General features: G+C 40.2%; 1 pseudogene; it reads left to right on the top strand.

Annotated features, from left to right (window-relative positions):
• Nucleotides 1-7388: 7388 nt before the first annotated feature.
• On the top strand, nucleotides 7389-9578 carry LOC108283551 (annotated as a pseudogene).
• Nucleotides 9579-10150: the final 572 nt, after the last annotated feature.

Here is a 10150-nt window from a genome sequence, read left to right on the forward strand (position 1 = left end):
CTCTTTATGAGTTGACTGTAACTTTCTCCAATTATAATTGCTTCCTCTTCATAGGCCTCACTATTCAAGACTCTGAGTTACCTTGATCATAAAAATTCAATGTGGAAATCTCTCAAGACCATATTTTGAAGTGGCCTCTTTAACCCTGAGAGTGCTTTTGAGAGCTGTGTCCACATTAAATTCTGAACCGTCTTTTTATCCTGTGTTGCAGCCACAGAGATCAGACTGGTGGTTGACAGATTTAATCAGAGCATTTAATAATCTCAAATTCCTGCCAGTTGATTGTGTCACTTTATTTAAAAATGAACAAATCAGTTAGAAAAAAAAGTTATTATAGTCCTTGGAAATTTTCAGTCACAATCAAAACTGACTGTAGTGGGAACTATGGATGGATCCACATAAATGACAGTTTAGTGCATGGTGGATATTACATCTATGGTGCAATATACGGGTGAGGCACAAAAGAACTTCAGTAATCTGGTCATACAATTACAGAAGGGAAGGAGGGTGGAGTTTTAAAAGCATGGGTTTCACAGTCAGACAAAGCTGGATCTTAGTTCTGCCATTTCCTAGTTGTGACTTTGGGCAAGTTACCTCATGTGTTTGAGGCTCAATCTACTCATCTACAAGGTGGGAAGAGCAAAAATACCAACTTCAAATTTTATAAGGATGAAGACAGTAAGGACACAAAGAACTTGAGAAAGGGCTCTGACAGATGAGCAAAGAAGCTCTGCTGATAGGAAATATTTTTATTATTCCCAGATTCTGCTGTCAGTTAATCACATATCCTCTATTCCAGTTAACCTCTGCTACTTGAAAGGCAAGATATTGGTGGTGATGGTGGTGACAGTGATAGCAGTTACCCTTTATTGAGCTCTTTCTGTATACTGCTCTGTTAAGTACCTTACACGCACTGTTTTACTTCATTTCACTTAATCCTAACAACCACTCTATGAGGTAAGTGCCAACATAGTAGCTAACCACAAGGGTTTTGCAGTCAGAACGATCTGGGTTTGAAGCGCGGCTACCTTACTTAGAAGCTGTGTGACTTTGGACAAGCCACAGAACTTATTTTAGCAAACAGAGTATCAGTTTCCCCATCTGTAGCAAAAAACATGCTTCCTATTTCATAGGCTATTGTGAGAATTTAAGAGGATAGTGTAAATAAAGTTCCTGGCACATAACAAGTGTTCAGTGTTAGACTACTGCCATCTCTCCTTATAAGTTAATACAAAGAGGGCAAATGAATGAGTTTATGTTACCTTATCATGCTTTAAATCTAAACATTACACCAATATTCATAGGAAGAAATATAGTAGAGAAATAAACTGAAAAACCAAGCCATCTTGGAAGAAAGCTGAAAGGATATTTTTACTTAACTTTTTCCAATATTACTCCTTTTTCCAAAATTACTCCACATTTTTATTTGAATGTAGTGTTATTTCTCAGTTTTATTCACTTGACAGCTGCTTCGATAGTTCTTCATTGGGGTCATGTTTACCAAAATAAAGCATATTGTGACATTTGAATAAGCCATTTTAGAGGCTCCGTTTTGACCAAATGTAGACAATATAGATGTAAGGCAAGCAGAGTCAGAAATCAATCTAGCAGCAAACCCCATCTTAATGGTAACACATATCAACTGTCAATTCCCAGAAACACTCTAACTGCCCTCTTACCAGCAAGAGACGGGTCTCCACTCTGTATAGAACTTTCACAAGCTGCCCCTACCACAACCTGCCACGTGCTCAGTGTTCACAACTTCCCACCCTCACTCACTCTGTACCTTTTTCCTCATTCTTATTTTTTTCATCCACTGACCCTCAACCACTTCAACTCTAAATCACTCCCTCAGCTGGACAGATAATCTAGTCCATCCAGACATGTTACTTTGGCTTCCTTCTGCTCAAATGATTCTACTATCTGCCCCCCAGCACATGCTGGTAACTCAGAGTAAACTCTTCTTAAATTGACCTGGCTCCATAGAAAAATTCGGCCCACACACTGCCACTGCCAGCAGCTTCCTAAACCTGTTCTACCACAGCCTTGTATGCAGCCCTGGATTGACAGGTGTTAGTAAGAGGAGGGATCAGCAACCCGACAATCATCCCTGCCAAAAGCCTTAACTTGAAGGCAAATGGGATTCTCATGGAATAAACCTAATACAGGAGTGGGGCAGGGAAGTTCTGGGAAAAGAAGGATGGGGTCCCTGGCTAGGTCTCCAGCCCTGGGCCTGTGCCCATGGACCTTGGTAAGGACAGGCATTTCTGTTTTTGTGCCCAAATGTTGCATTTCCCAAGACCACCCTACACTGCCACAATCCCTTCCTGTGCCTATAAAAACCCTCAGACCCTAGCAGGCAGAGACACAAGAAGGTGGATGTTTAGAGGAACACACTGGCAGAAGAACACACCAGCAGACAACAGCAGGCCATCAACTGGCAGGGGTGGTCAGAGGAGAGCTTCCACCATTCAATAAAACCTACCACTCATTCTCCAAGCCCACATGTGATCCGATTTTTTCCTGTACACCAAGGCAAGAACCTGGGATACAGAAAGCCCTCTGTCATTGAGATAAGGCAGAAGTTGAACTGATAAACACAAGCTGCCTACAGACAGAAAAACTGAAAGAGCATGGTGTAACACATCCCCACTGGGGCTTCAGAAGCTGTAAACATTCACCCCTAGACACTGCCATGGGGTCAAAGCCCCACAACCTGCCTGTCTGCAAGCTCCCCTAGAGGTTTGAGTAGCGGGGCACTAAAGAAGCGAGCTACTCCCCCTGTTGCATGGGGAAAGGGGGCTGAAGCCAGGGAGCCACGTGGTCTAACTCAGCGGGTCCCATCCCCATGGAGCCCAGCAAGCTAAGATCCACTGGCTTGAAATTCTTGCTGCCAGCACAGAAGTCTGAAGTTGATCTGGATGCTCAGGCTTGTTAAGGAAGGGGCATCTGCCATTACTGAGGCTTAAGTAGGCAGTTTTCCCCTCACAGTGTAAGCAAAGCCACCAGGAAGTTCAAACGGGGTGGAGCCCACCACAGCTCCTCAAAGCCTCTGTAGCCAGACTGCCTCTCTAGATTCTTCCTCTCTGGGCAGGGCATCTCTGAAAGAAAGTCAGCAGCCCCAGTCAGGGGCTTATAGATAAAACTCTCATCTCCCTGGGACAGAGCACCTGGGGGAAGGGGCCGCTGTGGGCATAGCTTCAGCAGACTTAAATGTTCCTGTCTGCTGGCTCTGAAGAAAAGAGTGGATCTCCCAGCACAGCACTCAAGTTCTGCTAAGGGACAGACTGCCTCCTCAAGTGGGTCCCTGAACTGGGAGACACTGCCCAGCAGGGGTCGACAGACACCTCATACAGGAGAGCTCCGGCTGGCATCTGGCAAGTGTCCCTCTGGGATGTACCTTCTAGAAGAAGGAGCAGGCAGCAATCTTTGCTGTCCTACAGCCTCCACTGGTGATACCAGCCAAACAGGGTCTGGAGTGGACCTCCAGCAAACTCCAGCAAACCTGCAGCAGAGGGGCCTAATTGTTAGAAGGAAAACTAACAAACAGAAAGGAATAGCATCAACATCAACAAAAAGAACGTTGACACAAAAACCCCATATGAAGGTCACCAACGTAAAAGAACGAAGGTAGATAAATCCACGAAGATTTACCTTGTGCTGGTAAAAATCCAGCACAAAAAGGCTGAAAATTCCAAAAACCAGAATGCTGCTTCTCCTCCAAAGGATCACAACTCCTTGTCACCAAGGGAACAAATCTGGATGGAGAATGAGTGACAAATTGACAGAAATAGGCTTCAGAAGGTGGGTAATTACAAACTCCTCTGAGCTAAAGGAGCATTTTCTAGCCCATTGCAAGGAAGTTGAGAACGTTGAAAAAAGGTTAGAGGAATTGCTAACCAGAATAACCAGTTTAGAGAAGAATAAAAATGACCTGATGGAGCTGAAAAACACAGCATGAGAACTTCATAAAGCATACACAAGTATCAATAGCCAAATTGATCAAGCAGAAGAAAGGATATCAGAGACTGAAGATCAACTTAATCAAGTAAAGCATGAAGACAAGATTAGAGAAAAAAGAATGAAAAGGAATGAGCAAAGCCTCCAAAAAATATGGGACTATGTGAAAAAGACAAAAACTATGTTTGATCGGTGTACCTGAAAGTGATGGGGAGAATGGAAGCAAGTTGGAAAACACTCTTCAGGATCTTATCCCAGAGAACTTCCCCAACCCAGCAAGACAGGCCAACATTCCATTCAAATTCAAGAAATACACAGAACACCACAAAGATACTCCTCAAGAAGAGTAACCCCAAGACACATAATCATCAGATTCACCAAGGTTGACATGAACGAAAAAATGTTAAGGGCAGCCAGAGAGAAAGGTCAGGTTACCCACAAAGGGAGGCCTATTAGACTAACAGGGTATCTCTCTGCAGAAACCCTACAAGCCAGAAAAGAGAGGGGGCCAATATTCAACATTCTTAAAGAAAAGAATTTGCAACACAGACTTTCATATCCAGTTAAGCCTCATAAGTGAAGGTGAAATAAAATCCTTTACAGACAACAAAATGCTGAGAGATTTTGTCACCACCAGGCCTGCCGTACAAGAGCTCCTGAAGGAAGCACTAAATATGGAAAGGAAAAACCGGCACCAGACACTACAAAAACATACCAAATTGTAAAGACTATTGACACTATGAAGAAACTGCATCAACTAAGGGGCAAAACAACCAGCTAGCATCATAATAACAGAATCAAATTCACATATCGCAATATTAACTTTCAATGTAAATGGGCTAAATGCCCCAATTAAAATATATAGACTGGCAAATTGAATAAAAAGTCAAGACCCATCAGTGCACTGTATTCAGGAGACCCACTCAAGAGCAAAGACACACATAGGCTCAAAATAAAGAAATGAAGGAATATTTAACAAGCAAATGGAAAGCAAAAAAAAGCAGAGGTTGCAATCCTAGTCTTTGAAAAAACAGACTTTAAAACAACAAAGATCAAAAAAGACAAAGAATGGCATTACATAATGGTAAAGGGATCAAAGCAACTAGAAGAGCTAACTATCCTAAATCTATATGCAGCCATTACAGGAGCATCCAGATTCATAAAGCTAGTTCTTAGGGACCTACAAAGAAACTTGGACTCCCACACAATAATCGTGGGAGACTTTAACACCTCACTGTCAATATTAGACACCTTAACAAGGCAGAAAATTAACAGCAGTATTCAGGATTTGAACTCAGCTCTAGACCAAGGGGACCTAATATACATCTACAGAACTCTGACCCCCAAATCAACAAAATATACATTCTTCTCAGCACCACATCTCACTTATTCTAAAATTAACCACATAATTGGAAGTAAAATACTCCTCAACAAATGCAAAATAACAGAAATCATAACAAACAATCTCTCAGACCACAGTGCAATCAAATTAGAACTCAGGATTAAGAAACTCCCTCAAAACCACACAACTACATGAAAACTGAAAAACCTGCTCCTGAATGACTACTGGGTAAATAACAAAATTAAGGCAGAAATAAAGAAGTTCTTTGAAACCAATGAGAACAATGATACAACCTACTAGAATCTCTGGGACACAGCTAAAGCAGTGTTTAGAGGGAAATATACTTAAGAACAGAGAAAAAGAAAATGAAGACTAATAAAAATGAAAGAGACTAAAGAACCTGTGAGATAATAAAATAGATGCAACATTTATATCATCAGTGTCCCAGAGGGAGAAGAAAAAGAAAGTAGGGCCAAAGATGTGATGCTAAAATTTTTAAATTTTGGCAAAAGACACAAACTTAAAGATTCAAAAAGCTTAATAAAACCCAAGTAGTATAAACACAAATAAACCCATACCGAAACACATCATAACTACGCTTCTGAAAAGTAAAATAAAAAAAAATTTGAAAGCCCTCAGTGGAAAATGAGACATTACTTATTTGAATTTGAATGAGTATCAATTTCTGATCTAAAATCATGGAGACCTGAGGAAAGTGGCACAACATTTTTCAAGTACTGAAGTAGAAAGAAGAAACTATCAACCACAAATTGTATGTTTGGTGAAATCAATCTTTAGGAGTGAAAGGGAAACAAAAACATTTTCAGACAAAGAATAATGAAAATATTTTTTTGCCAACAGACTTATCTTTCAAGAATAGCTTTAAAAATTCTTCAACAGAAGCAAATAATAAAAGAAAAAAATTTGGAGCATTGCATAGAAAGATGGAATGAGCACAGGTTTGAATGTAAATTGTCTAAATGCACCAATGAAAAGACAGGAATTCACAGAGACATTTAAAAAATATGACTCAGCCAGATGGGTGGCACATGCCTATAGTCCCAGCTACTCAGGAGGCTGAGGGATAGTGATCACTTGGGGCCAGGCGTTTGAGAGCAGCCTGGGCAACAAAGCAAGACTCTACCTTTAAAATAAATAAATAAAATATTTTAAAAGAACATAAGTAGGATGAAAGTAAAAAATAAAAATAGAAAAACATATATCATGCAATAGGTAATAAAACAAGCAAAACACAGAAATTGCTATATTAATATCAAATAAAGCCAATAGAAGAGCAAAGAAAATTACTAGAAACAAAGATGGACATAACAAACATAAATGGATCTACCAGAGAATGATAATAATCTTAATCTTAAATGGGTACACACTAAATAACAGAGTTTTGAAATATATGAAGCTAAAACTGATAAAGCTGAAAGAATAAATAGGCAAATCCAAAATTACAGGTGGGAACTTCAACACTGCCTACTCAGCAACTCATAGAAATGCTAGACATAATATTAGCAATACATAAGATATGAATAGCACAATCAACCAACAGGATAGAATCAGTATATATACAATGCTTTCCTCAACAACAGCAGAATACGCTTATTTTTTTTCAAGAGCAACATAAGATTTACAAATACAGACCATATCCTGGGCCATGAAAGAAACTTCGACATATTGAAAAGAACTGAAATCATACAGTGTGTTCTCTGACAATAATGGAATCAAACTAGAAATCAATATCAGAAAGATAAAATGAAAATATCTAAACACATGACACTTAAACAACTAACTTTTTAGAAAGCCATGGATTAAAGAGGAAGTCTCAAAGGAAATCAAAGAAAACATTGCACTGAATAAAATGAGAATAGGACATATCAATTTTGTGAGATGAAGCTAAAGCAATACTGACAAAGAAATTTAGAGCAGTTAATGCTCACATTAGGATGAAGAAAGGGAGGGAGGGAGAAAAGGGTTGAAAAGCTATTGGGTACTATGGCTCATTGAACTCACCTGCAGTTCTCTGGGTTCCTGTGGCTTTCTTCATTGTCAGAGCCAGGCCTACGTGCCAGCAATCATGTTGAAGGGACCAGCAGTTAGAATTGATCTTGGCACCACCTACTCTTGTGTGGGTGTTTTCCAGCATGGAAAAGTAGATAATTGGCAGTGATCAGGGAAACTGAACCACTCCAAGGTATCTTGCCTTTATAGACACTGAACAACTGATCAGTGATGCCACAAAAAACCAAGTTGCAATGAACACCACCAACATGGTTTTTGATGCCAAATGTCTGATTGGACACAGATTTGATGATGCTGTTGTCCAGTCTGATATGAAGCATTGGTGCTTCATGGTGGTGAATGATGCTGGCAGGCCCAAGATCAAAGTAGAAAACAAGGGAGAGACCAAAACCTTCTATCCAGAGGAGGTATCCTCTATGGTTCTGACAAAGATGAAGGAAATTGCAGAAGCCTACCTTGGGAAGGCTGTTATCAACGCTGTGGTCACAGTGCCAGCTTGCTTGAATGACTCTCAGCATCAGGCTACCAAAGATGCTGAAACTATTGCTGGTCTCAATGTACTTAGAATTATTAATGAGCCAACTGCTGCTGCTACTGCTTATGGCTTAGACAAAAAGTTTGTAGCAGAAAGAAACATGCTGACCTTTGACCTGGGAGGTGGCACTTTTGATGTGTCAATCCTCACTATTGAGAATGGAATCTTTGAGATCAAATCTACAGCCAGAGACACCCATTTGGCTGGAGAAGGTTTTGACAACCGTATGGTCAACCATTTTATTGCTGAGTTCAAGCGCAGGCATAAGAAGGACATCAGTGAGAACAAGAGAGCTATAAGACACCTCTGTGCTGCTTGTGAATGTGCTAAGCATACTCTCTCTTCCAGTACCCAGGACCGTAGTGAGAATCGATTCTCTCTGTGAAGGAATCAACTTCTATACTTCCATTACCTGTGCTCAATTTGAAGAATTGAATGAATACTGACCTGTTCCATGGCACCCTGGACCCCATAGAGAAAGCCCTTCGAGATGCCAAACTAAACACGTCACAGATTCATGATATTGCCCTAGTGGGTGGTTCTACTCACATTCCCAAGATTCAGAAGCTTCTCCAAGACTTCTTCAATGGAAAAGAACTGAATAAGAGCATCAACCCTGATGAAGCTGTTGCTTATGGTGCAGCTGTCCAGGCCACCTGTCTGGACACAAGTCTGAAAATGTTCAAGATTTACTGCTCTTGGATGTCACTCCTCTTTCACTTGTGCTGAAACTGCTGTTGGAGTCATGACTGTCCACATCAAGTGTAATACTACCATTCCAACCAAGCAGACACAGACCTTCACTTCCTATTCTGACGACCAGCCTGGTATGCGTATTCAGGTTTATGAAGGTGAGTGTGCCATGACCAAGGATAACAACCTGCTTGGCAAGTTTGAACTCACAGGCATACCTCCTGCACCCCTAGGTGTTTCTCAGATTGAAGTCACTTTTGACATTGATGCCATTGGCATTAATGTCTCTGGTGTGGACAAGAGTACAGAAAAAGAGAACAAGATGCTATCACTAATGACAAGGGCCATTTGAACAAGGAAGACATTGAACGTATGGTCCAGAAAGCTGAGAAGAACAAAGTGGAAGATGAGAAGCAGAGGGGCAAAGTGTCATCCAAGAATTCACTTGAGTCCTATGAATTCAACATGAAAGCAACTGTCGAAGATGGGAAACTTCAAGGCAAGATTAACAATGAGGACAAACAGAAGATTCTGGACAAGTGTAATGAAATTATCAACTGGCTCGATAAGAATCAGATTGCCAAGAAGAAAGAATTTGAACATCAGCAGAAAGAGCTGGAGAAATTCTGCAACCCCATCATCACCAAGCTGTACCAGAGTACAGCTTGGTGATGATGTGTGTAGGAGGCATGCCAGGAGGGATGCCTGGGGGATTCCCTGGTGGTAGAGCTCCTCCCTCTGGTGGTGCTTCCTGAGGGCCCACTATTGAAGAAGTTGATTAAGCCAACGCAAGTATAGATGTAGCATTGCTCCAGACATGTAAAACATTGAAGGACATAAATTTGTAGCAAATTCTGTGGCAGTTTTAAAAGTTGAGCTGCTATAGTAAGTTACTGGGCATTCTCAATACTTGAATATGGAACATATGCACAGGGGAAGGAAATAACATTGCACTTTATAAACATGTATTGTAAATGGAAAATGCAATGTCTTAAATAAAACCATTTAAAATTGTCAAAAAGAAAAATTATTGGGTACTATGTTCACTGATTGGGTAACGAGCTCAATAGAAGCCCAAGCTCCAGCATTTCATAATATACCAATGTAACAAACCTGTACACGTACCCCCAAATCTAAAATTGTTTTAATGTTCATTATATTTTTAAATACCTCATTAATCACTTGTGAAGGATATTAGCAAAACATACTATCAAAATGGATAGTTATAGGAAACCAGAACAAAATGAACATTGATTGGATATTTGATGGTATTTTGGAATCATTGTCAATTTTATTTTTTATAATTTCAACTTTTATTTCAGATTCAGGGGTACATATGCAGGTTTGTTACATAGGTATATTATATGATACTGAGGTTTGGAATACAAATGATCCCATCACCCAGGTAGTAAGCACAGTACCCAACAGGGGTTTTTCAACCCTTGCCCTCTTACTCACCCTCCAGTAGTTCTCAGTGCCCATTATTGCCATATTTATGTACATGATTACCCAATGTTTAGCTCCCACTTATAAGTGAGAACATGTGGTATTTGGTTTTCTTTTCCTGCATTAGTTCACTTAGAATAATG

Source organism: Cebus imitator, unplaced genomic scaffold (assembly GCF_001604975.1).
Source record: "Cebus imitator isolate Cc_AM_T3 unplaced genomic scaffold, Cebus_imitator-1.0 Scaffold262, whole genome shotgun sequence".
Classification (NCBI taxonomy): domain Eukaryota; kingdom Metazoa; phylum Chordata; class Mammalia; order Primates; family Cebidae; genus Cebus; species Cebus imitator.